Here is a 15,566-nt window from a genome sequence, read left to right on the forward strand (position 1 = left end):
AAGATCCTTCAAGGCCAAAGAGATGCCTTTATCTTTGATCTGGGAAGTCACAGGGAGCCACAAGAAGTCACTGGATCAGGGAGACTGGAGGGTGACACGGTCAGACCCAAGTGTTAGGGGAAACAATCACTGGTGGCTGAGTGGAAGAAGCAGGAGACCCATTAGGAGTCTATTGTTCTGGTCCTGGAGAGGTGAAAAGGGGCCCGGAACAAGGCTGGCGACAATGTGAGTGGCACGTGCACAAGAGATGTGAGGGATAAGGACACTGAGAGGGGGGGCACGGACGGTGCCAGGCTCAGCGGGGATGGGAAGTTCCAAGGAAGGTTAGTGAGTTCTGTTCTGGAGATGTTCTATCGGAGATGTCTTCGAGGCCGTCTGTCACTCAGGAGGCAGGGTCGGGCTGGATCTTACAGTCTGGGGACCCTGATGATCTAACGGTATAAAGCAGAAAAAGGAGAGGTCCTGGGCCGGGGCTCCGCACACAGGCAGAGCCGGTGGTCCTGGCACTCGGAAGGCAGGGAGAACCGGGCAGAGCGGTGCCCTGGCAGCCCAGGGGGGCAACGGGACCCAGCGTCAGCTGCTGCGGCGGGGGTGGGGTGGGGGGGACAAAGACAACGGAACGGAGAGGCGGCTGCGGCCCCGGAGGAGCGTGGGGACGAGGCGGGAGGGAGCCTCAGCGCGGCTGCACCCCGCGGGGCACCCGGGAGGCAGGCGGGGTGGGCACGTCTGCGGCCGGTACCAGACGCCACAGAGCAGGGAGAGGCGGCGTCCCGGGATCACAGGGGAGGGGCCTGGATGCGGGGCGCTCTGAGAGGCGCGGGCCGGGCCCGGGCCCTCGCAGGAGGCGCAGGCTCCTCCGCCGGCGTCCCTGGGAAAGGCCTTTCCAGCCCCAGGCCCCAGACTGCCCCGCCGGCTCCGTGAGGGCGGCGGGCAGGTGAGCGACCCAGCCGGGACAAAGGCAGCGGTAACGGAGGCGCGCAGCCGCTGGTGCGCAGGCGCTTCGGGAGGGCTTCCTGCGTTTCTATGACAACACGGAACCGCCGGTCTTCCCTAGGCCTTCTGGGAAATGCAGTTCTGAGGCCTGGAAAGACTTGTGCGCATACTCCGGGAGCTGAGCGAGCATGCGCGCGGCCGACAACCAATCGCTGCGTACCCCGGCCCGGCGGTAACTCCTTTGGTTCCGTCGTGGCCGCGGCCCCGCCGGCTTCCCCTGCCAGCGCGGTTCTGTTCTTTTTTTATTAAAAGGGCCAGTTCACTGAATCTTGAGGTAAGATTCCAAGCGAAGCCCAGGGAGGGGGAGCTAAGCCCCGGGCACTTGGCGCCCAAACAGGGCCCGCTAGCGCTAGGACAGCCGCTTGGCCTCCTCACCTTGAGGAGAAGGGCCAGGCAGCCCCAGGCCTCTCCTGGGACGGGAAGCAGTCCTGGGTCAGGGGTGTGGTACCCCCTTGGTCAAGCCCGAGCAGAAGGCGGCGCTCGCGTGCCAGTTGTGCACGTGGTGTAAGCGGCAGCACGTTAAACCCCACATAAGGCAATGCCGGGGCTTTGTAGAGAAGATCTGGGAGATTTCCCCGTGGCTGGAACACTCCGGCCTAACCCAGGCTGACTGGGCTGTGGTCGGGGGGCAGATGGCCTCTTACGGGAGACCAGTCCGGCACTCTGACCCGCCATGACTTCGCCTTCTACTCCCTGATAGAGCTGTTGCTGCGGAGCCGCAAGGTCCTCTGCTCACCGAGCACAGCGGCTCCCAGGGGGGAGATTCCTTGGGGGAAACTTCGGACCATGACGGTGCTGCGCCCCCTGTTTACCCCCGGGAAGAGTTAAGAGGCGCTGGGCCGAAGGAGAACAAAGACTCAGTCCGGGGGCGGAGTACCGCCGGAGAAGGGGGAGGTGCTCCAGCCTTACTGGCTGCGCAGCCCCCAAAGAGATCAGGGGGTGGAGAGAGGCCTGCCGCGCAGCCCACCCGCCCTGGACACGGGGACGCTACCTTGGAGGGGGAGGCGAGGATTCTGACGGAGATCCCTGCGCAGCCTTCGCAGCTATAGCCGTGGGGTCTCCAAAGGTACCCACGAATCCCGCTCAAAAAGCATGCTCACTCAGAGTCTAAAGGCTGCTTTAGAGGAGGGAGAGGAGATAGATTGGGAGACATGGAACCGGCATCCTGGCTCCTTTATCCCTGTCTTTGCTGACGATGATGAAGAGGACCGAAGTAAACCATATAAACCGGTCCCTTACAAACTATTGAAGGAGCTCAAGGAAGCCGTCTCTTCCCCCTATGTCAAACATCTCTTGTCCACTGGATCGACCACTTGGCCTTGGACACCTTATGATTGGAGAGAGGTTGCGGGTGCAATTCTTTCACCTGGCCAGGCGGTTGCTCTTTCTGCACTTGTTAAACGAGAGGTAGAATCCTATGTTGAGGGGAGAAAAGGTACCAACCCAGAGGCAGGGGTCGAGATGATTACGGGACTGGTAAATGGAAATCCCTTACTTCCCAAATTAAATATGACCCAGATGTCTTTGCAGCCGTTCAAGAGTGTCATCTTCGAGCTTTTGGGAAAATTGAGGCTCAGGGAGCTGAGCACGAGAAATTAGTGGGACTAAAACAGCGCCCTACAGAGAATTCCACTGATTTTATAAGTAGAGTGCAACTGGTAGTGCAGAGGGTTATAGGGCATTCTCGAGGGGTGAGTCTTATTATTCCCCAACTGGTTAAGGAAGGATTACAGCCAGAGTATCAGCAGGCACTTACTGGGTTAGGCCCCACTCCCACTTTAGAAGAGATTGTGGAACGCTTATTAGATACCCCTCCACAGGACAAAAATCTTCAAGCTATGGCAGTAGCTATGTCCCAAGGGCTTTCTCAAGGGTTGCAGGAACAGGCTAAGGCTATTATCCAAGGACTATCGGAAGGATTACAACAGCAAGCAATGGCAATTGTCCAAGGAATCCACCAGATGCAGGACAATGGAGGATCTGGAGGCTGCTTTAATTGCGGGAAGTTAGGCCACTTTAAATCCCAATGTAGAGCTTCAAAAAAGAATTCACCCCCTCGACCTACCTGTTTCTGCTGTGGGAAAGTTGGTCATATAGCCAAGTTCTGTAGGCAGAGAAAAAATAATTCCCGGTCGGGAAACGGGAAGCGGGGCCCTCCTCGTGGGGGCCCCGGAATGACAGCTTTCCCTCTAGAAGTGACCAACGAGGAAGGAGTGAACCCCTCTCCTCCCTCAACTCGACCCTCACTCAAGTTCCAGCAGGACTATCAACGGGCACTTCAGCAACTGAGATCCTAATTTGTTCTAAGTCACCAACTACAGGAGGGAAAGAGGCAGACGAGGTTATCAAGCCTTGGACTACAAGTCCTATTGATGTCCTTCCTGCTCCTTTTCCCCGATTGGTTGTGGGCCCGTCTGGATATGCCCCCTTTATAACTCATACTCAATTACTCCCAACTGGGGCTGCAACCATTTACCTTACCAATCCTCACTGTTATCCCATCACATTGACCCCAGTAATGGCAGTTGATAGGGGCATATCTCTTCCTTGGATTGAAGACAGCCCCACCCCACAAATTAATTGGTGTGCAGAGGTTGGGTGGTCTCACCCCCTCTTAACTATAGAAATAGAAGGAAAACCAGTCACGGGTATGATTGACACTGGGGCCGACGTGTCGGTTATAAATGCTGCTCAATGGGACACATTTTGGCCTCTGCAACCTTCCCTTACCCCTATTCTTGGTGTGAGTGGGCAGCAAACGGCTCAGAGGGCAGGCCGACATTTACCTTGGAAATATGAGAGCCAAGAGGGCTTTATTATGCCCTTACAAATTCTTGGATTGGGTTCCGCCCTGTGGGGGAGGGATTTATTAGAACAAATGCATCTACATCTTACTACCCCTGAACATCTCGCAAAAAACTAATTGGGGCCACCGCGACAGTGAGCTGCCCACCAATAACATGGAAAACCCATACTCCAGTATGGGTAGAGCAGTGGCCCCTATTGGCAGAAAAGCTCACCGCTGCTCAGGACATCATTAGAGACTTATTAAGCCAAGGAAGGATAGAGCCCACAACAAGCCCTTATAACTCTCCTATATTTGTAATTAAAAAGAAAGCAGGAACTTGGAGAATGCTTGTGGATTTACGGGGCTGTTAACAAATGCATGGCCCCTATGGGCCCACTGCAAACAGGGTTGCCTTCGCCTGCATTCATTCCACAAGGCTCCCACATAAAAATCATTGAAATCAAAGATTGTTTTTACAGCATCCCTTTACACCCTGAGGATAGAGAGAAATTTGCATTTACCATTCCCTCCCTTAATTTCCAAAGCCTTTCATGTAGGTATCAATTCACAGTTCTGCCACAAGGAATGGCTAGTAGTCCTACTATGTGTCAAGCCTATGTTGCGGCAATTTTGCAGCCCTTGCAGAATAAGTACCCTACAGCAATTATTCTTCATTATATGGATGATATTCTGATGGCCACTCAGGATCCTGACCTACTTGAGGATCTCAGTAAGGATACCCTGTGTGTTTTAACTTTACATGGTTTTCAAGTGGCCCCCCCCACAAAATTCAGGATACTGCTCCCTTTCAATGTCTTGGGCATACACTCAGCGGTGGTCGAGCCTCCCGCCAAGCCCCTAAAGTAGATCTTCACAACTGCTCCACTCTTAATGATTTTCAAAAATTAATAGGCTCTATACAATGGATGCAATCCACCGTGCCTATTCCTGATTCCGATATGTACCCCTTATATGATATTCTCAAAGGTGACTCCTCACTTACCTCCTCCAGACAGTGGACTCCAGCTGCAAAAGAGGCTGTACAAAACATTTTACGGAGATCTGCAGCCTCCATAGTGCAAGTTAATGTTAATTTTCCGATTTATGCAGTTGTCCTAGACAATAATACATACATTGGTTGTCTTTATCAAAGTCATGGGATCTTAGAATGGCTGTATGCCAAGAGAAGTAAGAGGAGTCTCCCCAATAAATATCAGATGCTTGCACATTTTCTTGTAGATATCATGGATCGCTGTATTCAGATTTTTGGTTTTTGTCCAATTTTGAATATTTCTGCCTCTGAAGCTTGTCTTCGCTATTTTACAGATTCCACGCCCAAGTGGGTAGCTATCCTAACCACTTGCGAGACCGTTTCCCTCCCACTTCCTCCTGTGCTCCGGGGATGGTAAGTGCTTTCTCTGTGTCCTCCTCTGCATTCTATTGCTGCAACACCTGTGCAAGGCCCAAATGTCTTTACGGATGCCACTAAGGCTCGACGGGCTGCTGTTTATGTTCCACAAAAACAGATTCTGCAGGTTTATGATACTAACTTCACCTCTGCTCAAAACAACGAGCTTTTTGCTATTATTAAAGCTCTTCAACTGTTTCCTTCTGAACCTTTTAATCTTATAACTGACAGCTTATATTGTGCTAATGCCCTTCGTGATCTCCCTAACGCCCTTGTTAATTCCCGTGCTAGTGCTATTGCTTCCTTATTAGCTGATGTGCAGATGCTTCTTCTTTCTTGTCCTTTCCCCTTATATGTCTTGCATGTCCGCTCTTATACTTCTACCACAGGCCCCATATTCCAAGGTAATGATGTAGTAGACCATGCCTTGCTATGCCCCCTACAGACCAAGGCACATAAAGCACATGCCAAATACCACCTGTCCGCTAGGTCCCTGCGACATCTATATGGCCTTAAGAAAGAGGAGGCACGGCAACTAGTAAAACGCTGCACCGATTGTGCTCCCTCTGAGGGATGCAGCAGTCAATCCCTGTGGGGACAGGCCCAATGCCTTTTGGCAAATGGACGTTACCCACTTTGGCCGCGCCCTCATACATGTCACTGTAGACACCTACTCCGGGTTTATACTTGCAACCCTTCAGCCCGGTGAAGCAGTCCGTCATGTTACAGCCCATCTCCTATATTGTTTTGCAGCCTGCAGGGTACCCAGTGCTGTAAAAACTGACAATGGACCCGCCTATACTTCAAAAGCATTTTCACTATTTTGCCAAGAATTTGCTATTAAACATGTCATTGGTATTCCTTATAACCCTACTGGCCAAGCAATAGTAGAACGTGCCAACCGCACCCTAAAGGCACTCCTCATAAAACAAAAAGGGGGAGTGTGGGGACGTCTTACACAGGCACAGATATCACAAGCAGCATATACTCATAACTTCTTACAATTTAGGGATGATTTTACAAACCCAGCTTTATGCTATTACGCAGGGACCTCAATGTCATCACATCAACAAAAAATCCACAAAACCCCGAACACCTGCTTAACAGGAGCACGGGTAATGTGGAAAACCCCAGAGGGCCAGTGGCAAGGCCCTGGTACCGTCATTGTAAGAGGACAGGGCCATTTATGTATCCAACCAGATGGAGAGTCATCAGAACGAGGTATCTGGGTTCCGACCGGATGGACCTCTGAGATCCAAGAGGCTGAAAAGGAAACGGAAGCTCTGAAGCAGAGGACGTCGGGTACCCAGAAAGAGCCGCAGACGACTGCACGCAGAGCAACTACTCCTTGCCCTCTTGATGATGGGACTGCTCCAGACAGCGGCTGTGCATGGTAGATGGTACCACCTCACTAACCCAGAGAGACGCTCAGCAGATGAACATGGTGAACGATACTGGGCGTTGCTGAAGAACCCACCAGCGCTGAAGGTCTTGGGATGGAGCAACGGGCCATCTTGACTGATGGTGCGAGGTAATGCATCTAAACTAGTAGGAGACAATCCCCACTGTTGGGGCCCAGCTCTGGACTGTGCCCTCCTGTATGGAGAGTTGAGACACCTGGAGGTGCTAACCTGCTTACGTGGCGCTAGCTGGTCTAGTAAGCTGCGTGGTACTGGGAACGCCTCAGTAACAGGATAGGCTCCGCCTATGGGGAGGAACATGGGAGGAGCTAGGGCCGGTATATAAACCAGGGCATAAGGAAGTTCGGGGAGTGATATAACCATTAAAGAGTGTGCAGCTGCCAACTCGGGTGTTCTGTCTAGTTATTCCCCTCCCCCACCGGAGGGGCCAGAGATGTCCGAAGGCCAACAGAGATCTAGATCTTGAGGTAAGATTCCAAGCAAAGCCCAGGGAGGGAGAGCTAGCGTAGGAAGCCCAGGACATTACGGCGCCCCGAAGAGGGACCGCTAACTCTAGGAAATCCTCTTGGCCTCGTCACTTTGAGGAGAAGAGCTAGACAGCCCCAGGACTTTCCTGGGATGGGGAAGCAATCATGGGTCAGGAGTATAGTATCCCCTTGATCAAGCCCGAGCAAAAGGCAGTGCTTGCATGCCTTTGACACATGGCAGATAGTGGGAGAGCAGTTAACTGCTTATGACCAGGAAAGTCCTGGAGTTATATCACCACATACTTTTTATCTATATATTCTTTTCTAACAGAAGAGGGAGGTTGTGATAAACAAGTCAGACAATTTTTCACTTTGACACAGACCGCTCCTTCAAGCTCTTCAGAGAGCTCAAGAGAGCATAGCCCAGAAAGAATGTATCCTGATTTGCAGAAGGAGCTATCAGAGTGGAAAGAAAAAGAAAAAATTAATAATTTGGAGACTGAGCTTCTAAAGATAAGCAAAAAATTGAAGCAATCAGAGTTTAGAAAGAATGTGTTGTTTAAGGTGGACATTATAGACTCTCATGCTAAATATATGGAGCAAACAAGTTTAAAATTACGTTTGGAACTAAGTAAAAGAAATCAAGCCATAGGTCTAATTTGTGCAGAGGATTTCTGACAATCTTTTCTCAGTTTTTGGATTTTTTTATTGTCTGTATATGTGTTCAGTCTTTACATGTTCTGTGTGCGTGTGTTTGTGAGTTATTATGGCCAGCTCCATTGTAGCTGGAATTCAGAATGTTATCTCTTTCCCTCCCCCTCATCCCTTCTCTCTGATGGCTGCAGCATCAGGGAGGAGAATGGGAGAGAGAAAGAGAGGAACTAATCTTATAATTATTTAGTTTATATGACTGCTAAATGCAGTTTTACATAAGAAATACAAGGCAATAATATGTGAAGTTTTATAGGAGCTTTAATCAAAGCCCACTAGGAGTACAACATGGGTATGAAGTTTAAGAAAAGCATAAAAGTTTTGGAATTTATTGTTGTAGTTGGTAAAATTCTTTCTCTCTTTACTTTCTAACCCCGGCCAGGTTGTGAAGGTGGAGAGAAAGACAAGAAGAAATTGGGGAAATTTTTCCCCTCCTATCACAAAGGCAGGTTGAATAGCATTTTAATTATCTCATGCCTCACCTGAAAGAGAAAAGTTTTTTGTGTATGGGATACAACTAAAAGGTAGTTATTCTGGTCATATTTTAAGTGAAACATGTCACTCCTAAATGAATGTTTAAGACAGGTCAGAATTTATTGTATTATTTGGCATTAAGGCAAATTGAGAATATGCATAAAACTAAAAATGAAAAAAGACACCTCAGAGATAACGCTGTGAACTTCCAAGTGGAAAGGAGGAAGACAGGCGCCACTAGACTTTGTTCCAGAGTCTCCCTCACTTCCACTTGCAGTTTTACAACTTTCTCTTTCAAACACATTTTTAAGGAGTAGACATAGACATGAAATTTTCTTGAGGAGAAATTAGAACCATTGTGATTTTTATTTTACTCTGTAATTCAGAAATGGTATTAGAGAAAGCAATTTGTAATCTGAATCTTGTTGAAACTAAAAAATGTTGGAAAAATTGTGTGTAGCCATTTATGTTACTTAAAAATTTTATCAGTCCTACTAACCTTATTTTATAATGTTTTGTAATTGCCATTTAGAAAACCAGGTATTTTCACCTTTTCCTGTTAAAGAAATTACAGCTAAAATAATTTGTTTATCATTTATAAAAGTCGTAAGATTCTTAACTAAGTTTTGAAGTTGCTGTTTTAATGCTAAACCTAAAATTGTTAATTGATTACTGTGTATAGAAAGAAAAGAATGGAGTAAAAATTTTATTTAGACTGGTTCTGCCCATTCAGAACAGTCCTCCTGTATGTTTGGGGTTTGGCAAGCATGGGATTCATGCCAATTCCTTTTATTTTTAAAACTGCCAAGGCCTCTTTCATGTGGACAAGGTCATCAGTCCCAAGAAAGAAATTTGTTTGGCTTACATAATTCATAAACAATGAATGTGGCTTGCTCAATAGTTGTAATAGATAGAAAAGATTTTTAATAATTGACTTTTATATGAGGACAAGTTTTAAATTTGAGAAGGAAGGATCTTAAATGAAATCTCATATGTATGTGAGTCCTGTTAATCTTCATTGCTTATTGCAACTCCATGGGAATACAAATAACTGTATTTGGCTTTAAGTTGTGATTAGTGAAATTTGCTGTTTAAGGTAAAAGCATTTGGGACCATAAATATTTTTGTTTAAGTGTGAATTTGGGTATAGTTGTCTGCATTAGATCAGTATCTGAAAGAATATGCCACAAGTTACTCAGAGGGACTGTGATCCTGCACTATTATCAGGTGAAATTTGTGTCTGGAGAGGAAACACTGAGGGAACAATTCTAGACTCAATCTAGGATGGGATCCTCTTGGTCAGTTTCTCCACTGTGTGCTTTTATAAAGGAATATTTTCCACCTGACTATTCCTGAGTCTGGCTATAATACAGATACTGCATGACTGGAAAATTTCACTCCTATCTGAATTCCAACAGAGTTAAAGATGTTTTATCCTATCATATTTGCTATACCACATGTCCGTATTTTTTCCCTTTTATAGCAAACTTCTATGATCAATTACAAGTAGTCAGTATAACATGAGCCCTTTTGTGTAATCTTACTGGAAAACTTAATATTATTTTTATCTGAAACTGGAACATGTTCAGAAATTTATGTAAATGACTTAAGACTCACCTGAAGATGTCCCTATTGTTTAAAAGCAGTAATTTTTTTGTAATCAGTCTCTTACTGTTACCAATGTGAGATTCTATTATGCACTTTTATTAAAGCATTTTGTGATATCTAGGAATTCTGGAATACCTAAGAATTTGGTTTGTTATAATACTTTGGGAATTTATATTCCTTAGAACATTCTTATACCAACTAAGTTTTAATAAATTTTAATTTTAAAAGGTTTATTTTTGCTTCAAAGTGAAAAGACAACTATCTTTTTAAAAGGTTTCACCTAATCTTCTTTTAAAAAAAGTTTAGTAACTCTCAACATTATGATAAAATTTCAACTGTTTTAAAAAAAGAACAAGGAATATTTTTAGAAGAAATATTTTTCAAAATAAGGCTAAAGCCTATTAAAATTTTCATTTTCAAGATAATGTATTGCTACTTAATATGTAATGATCTATAAAGCAGAACAGATCTTGTTGTTTTAATAAGCAAAAGTTAATATTAATGTGTGAACTTATTAACAACTTAATTTCTAAAGTTTTTTCTTCCAGAGTGAATATAATCAGAAAAAGATAAACAAGCGCATGAAACAATGATGATCATCTATTCAGTTGTGAGATTCAACTTAGAAATCTCTTTTGTTTAAGACAATACAGCTATGCTAGTGAACAGGAATAACTTATGCACTATCTTGTCTGTGGTAGAAATATAAAGGAAACTGAAGCAGTCTGAATGATCAGTTCTAGAGATTTGGAAAGCTAAATAAAAGCGTGATCAAAATATATAAAAAGCAGATAAGGATGTTGGGGACAAATGGGAATCATCCAAGCCCCTCCTATCCTAGATAGTTACTAAGTATGTCAAGAGAGTGTGAGGATATCTGACAATATTCTCACACCTACCTCACTTCGAGTTATTTTATTCTTACTCCTTTTTGATTCTTGTTTGTTTAATCTCTGTGCCAGATTTGTGTTTTCTAGGTGTCTTTGTCCAAGACCATCACCTATCACCCTCTGAATCATCAAGTTCCTCATATTGGTTAAAGACACAACCCCTCCAATGTTGGGACCCTGTGAGGCAGGGTCAGCTCTACGTCCAATCTCAGCAGGAAGCAATTTCAGAAGTTGAGACCTTCATCCCTTATCCCAAAATATGTTGAGTCCCATCTGTTTATAGGGGACAGGGTGTGGTGCTTGAGTGCCTGTACTTGGGCTCCAGTTCTAATATTGAATTTCTTTTTATAAATCATTCGTATTTCAGGAATACCATATAACTCTACGAGTCAGGCAATAGTACATAGGAAGAATAAAACTCTCAACCTGTTCCTTCATAAGCAAAAAGGGAGAATGCTTGGTAGGTCCCCTTGGGAACAATTGGCACAGGCTGTGTATATAATGAACAACTTAACCTTAGATTATGACAACCTTACTCCTTCACAAACATTCTTTTCATTTTGGGGCCGTAATGATATCAGAATTATTAGTAAAAAGTAGATTGCACCCCAGCAACAATAGGTGTTGTGGAAGGATGTCAGTGAGGTGTGGAGAGGCTGTCAAGGATGTCAGAGCACACCTCTTACATTGCTTTGCCCATCATGGTGTGCCAAGAAGTATTAAAACAGACAATGGTCCAGCTTATACTAGCAAAGCCATTCAACAGTTCATTGCAGAATTCTCTATATCACATGTTACTGGAATCCCCCATAATCTTACAGGTCAAGATATAGTAGAGTGGGCAAATCACTCCTTGAAAACTTATTTGCAAGAAACAAAAAAGGGGAGCTGGACCAGGAGTTGATGACAAATTACAATTGGCTGTTTACACACTAAATTATTTGAAATTTGATGATGATGGCTTATCAGCCACAATGAAATTTTTAACATCTCCTGCAAAGACTGAGTCTATTAAGACCGAGTCAGTTACAGCAAATGCATTGAATGCCAAAGCCCATAACGTGATGTGGCATGATGAGAATAAACAATGGTTTGGTCCTCATATAGTATTAACTTGGGGAAAAAGATATGTTTGTGTTTTAACAGATGACAACAAAGAAGTGTGGGTTCCAGTGAAACGTATTTGAGTGTTGGAAGACAGCATTCACGATGAAGAAGTCACAGGGGGCACGATAGAGGCAACAAAGAAAGTTACAGAAACTTTGTCAGGCCTTTAGCCATCTACAACATAATGGTGCTCCTGATCTTTCTCGCAATACTCCTACTATGCAACCATGCTGCACAACCTTCTTCAAACATAGGAGATGAACTGCAACTTACCCAGCTTTATCTGCAGCTTCAATGCCACTATAAGAAATGCATAATGTCTCAAAGAAATATTAAGGAGAACAAGGGAAGCCACGGACTTGGTTCGTTGGCTTGACAGCCTAGTAAACTTCCAGTGGCTTACCGCATTATTAGGACCTATAGCCTTTTTCCTGCTCCTGTGCCTTTTTCTTCCTTGCATGTTACAATGTACTTATAGCTTGATAAGACAAGCTGTACTCGATACCAAAGCTGAGTTTCAAAACCTTATGCAAACCCCCAAGATCCCTATAACCCAAGAGATAACCCCTGTATAAAACAAAAAGGGGGAGATGTTGGGGCCCAGCTCTGGACTGTGCCCTCCTGTATGGAGAGTTGAGACACCTGGAGGTGCTAACCTGCTTACGTGGCACTAGCTGGTCTAGTAAGCTGCGTGGTACTGGGAACGCCTCAGTAACAGGATAGGCTCCGCCTACGGGGAGGAACATGGGAGGAGCTCGGATGCCCAAATATATGCTGGGTGCATTGGGGGATAGGGGGAGTGATGTAACCATTAAAGAGTGTGCAGCTGCCAACTCGGGTGTTCTGTCTAGTTATTCCCCTCCCCCACCAGAGGGGCCAGAGATGTCCGAAGGCCAACAGAGATCTAGATCTTGAGGTAAGATTCCAAGCGAAGCCCAGGGAGGGAGAGCTAGCATGGGAAGCTCGGGACACCCCACGACCACAGGCCAGGACAATCGAGTGAGAGAGTCCTTTCGAGACCTCTCTCCGTTGTGGCCATTACACAACCCATCTGTCTCACTATGTTTAACATCTCGGCCCATACTAATCTCTCAAACTATTGCTTACAGTTTCTCCCATATAACATTACAACCCATCCCCATCACACCCAGGACCTTGGGAACCATACTACTCAGCTTAATTTGACAATACTTGCTATCCCGCATAATATGACTCATATGTATTTGAATACAAATGTCAGCCATCCTTGAGCCCCCCCATTGTGCCATCAAGGAAATGCTGGTGTGTGGGCACCTCTTCAGGCCTGTTTCACCGGCGTGCTTCGGAAAGGATCCCAACTTGCAGGTAACCTGACAATCCAATTTTGGGACACTATGCAGAAATATGTAGACTATGTCCAGATCCCTGCCCCTGCACCGGTGGCTCTACCATATGGGGTACTTCATGCAGAACTGTGGAAGGTAGGACTGCCTTTCTGCCCCACCAATGTGTCCCTAGCTATTTACGCTTGCTTTATAGGACAATCCCAGTGCTGCGATTTCACATTTACCACTTGGCAAAGCGTTTTTGGGAACATGAACTCTACCTGCCACACTCATCCCACTAACAATCGTGACCAACTGTGTTACATGTTCACTGCAGAAGTGCATACGCCAGCTGATGAGGTCTTCCTCCTTTGTAAGCCTGGCAACACCACCATTGAGCCATTATCAATGCAAGCCCGCCTCCCTCGTTATAACATCTCCTGCCATACCCCTATTCTTACCGACACCCTTAGAGGAAATCATAGTGAGTTCCTTGTATTTTTGGTAAGACGGGCCCCGTATCAACTGATACCTGTAAAGGCAGAGCCATTTGCACTTACACCCACTGATGAACTTTGGCAAAAAATTGCAAAGGGGCCCCCAGAAACACCCCTCCTATGCACCCGACGAGATTTTGGTCTTGGAGAAGTGTTAGGCATTGTTAACCTTGCTATAGAGGCATATGAAGAATTTCAGATATTTGAGTTACAAGAAAAAACAGAGCTCCTTGCGTCAACTCTCCAGACTTTCATGAAGACAGAGATGGGTGCCTGGGCAACACATCAATTAATATACATTTTCAGCATTCCTTAGCCGCACTAGAACAGACAGTGCAATGGATAGGAGATGAACTGCAACTTATCCAGCTTTATCTGCAGCTTCAATGCCACTGTAAGTATGTACCCCTCTGTGTTACTCCCTTGCAAGTGAATGGGACTAATGAGACATTATTTCCAGGGAACTGGCAAAAGGTGTGACAAAGTCTTCAAGGGGTGATGCTTGCAGAGAATGCATCTAGTGATATACTGCAACTCTCCCTTTTTCTGAAGGAAATGCATAATGTCTCAAAGAAATATGAAGAAGAGAGAGCAAAGGAAGCCACGGACTTGGTTCATTGGCTTGACAGCCTTGTAAATTTCCAGTGGCTTACCGCATTTCTGGGACCTATAGCTTTCTTCCTGCTCCTGTGCCTTTTTCTTCCTTGCATGTTACAATGTGCTTGTAGTTTGATAAGACAAGCTGTACTTGATACCAAAGCTGAGCTTCGAAACCTGCTTCTTCGGGATTTGCACAAGGTTGAACAAGCTGTGGTATATAATTGTAATGTACTATTGTGCTGTGTCCCGGGCTTCCTACGCTAGCTCTCCCTCCCTGGGCTTCACTTGGAATCTTACCTCAACTTCCAATTCTTTGCACCACAAAAAGAGCTGCCATAAATATTTTTCTACAAATGGGCCCTTTTCTTTTTAAATCTCTTTGGGATACAGACCTAGTAGTGGTATTATGGAATCAAAGGGTATAGTTATAAAGTTTTATGATCCTTTGGGCATAGTTTCAAATTACTCTCCAGAATGGTTAAATCAATTCAAAACTCCACCAACAGTGCATTAGTGTCTCAGTTTTCCCACATCCCCTCCAACATTTATCATTTTCCTTTTCTGTCGTATTAGCCAATCTGATAGATGTGAGATGGTGTCTCAGTGCTGTTTTAATTTGCATATCTCTAAGCAATGGTGATTTAGAGCATTTTTTCATGTGACTATAGACAGCTTTGATTTCTTCATCTGAAAACTGCCTGTGTATATCCTTTGACCAATTATCAATTGGGGAAGGACTTGTATTCTTATAAATTTCACTCAATTCTCTATATAGTTGAGAAATAAGGCCTTTATCAGAGAAAGCTGGTGTAAAAATTTCCCCCCATTTTCCGCATTCCTTCTAATCTTGGCTGCATTGGTTTTGTTTGAGCAAAACCTTTTAATTTAATGTAACCAAAATTGTCCACATTACTTGCTGTAATACTCTTTATCTCTTGTTTGGTCATAAATTCTTTCCTTATCCATAGGTTGACAGGTAAATTATTCCATATTCCCCTAATTTGCTTATTGTATAACCCTGTATGTCTGTATCACGTATGCATTTTGACCTTATTTTGGTTTATGCCTAACTACTTTCCAGTTTGCCCAGCAGTTTTTGCCCCAAAGGCTTCAGAGATCCAAGTATTTATAAAACACTAGATTACTATGGTTGTTACCTACTGTGTATTGTGTACCCAATCTATTTCCCTAATCCACTACTCTGTCTTTACCAGATTCTTTTGATGATACAATTTTTTTATAATACAATTTGAGATCTGGTATGGCTAGGTCATCTTCCTTCAAAGTGTTTTTTTTTC

At 45.0% G+C, this 15,566-nt stretch overlaps 1 long non-coding RNA gene across 1 annotated transcript in view; it reads left to right on the forward strand.

The window, feature by feature from the left end:
* Nucleotides 1–15,566, forward strand: part of LOC140503258 (uncharacterized) — a 17,706-nt gene continuing 2,140 nt past the window's right edge. Inside the window, exons 1-3 of the long non-coding RNA XR_011966759.1 lie at nucleotides 1–1,267; nucleotides 5,108–5,186; nucleotides 6,390–14,062. This is a non-coding gene — a long non-coding RNA (uncharacterized lncRNA). The remainder of the gene's footprint in view (nucleotides 1,268–5,107; nucleotides 5,187–6,389; nucleotides 14,063–15,566) is intronic.

This window comes from Notamacropus eugenii, chromosome 5, assembly GCF_028372415.1.
Source record: "Notamacropus eugenii isolate mMacEug1 chromosome 5, mMacEug1.pri_v2, whole genome shotgun sequence".
NCBI classification, from domain to species: Eukaryota; Metazoa; Chordata; class Mammalia; order Diprotodontia; family Macropodidae; genus Notamacropus; species Notamacropus eugenii.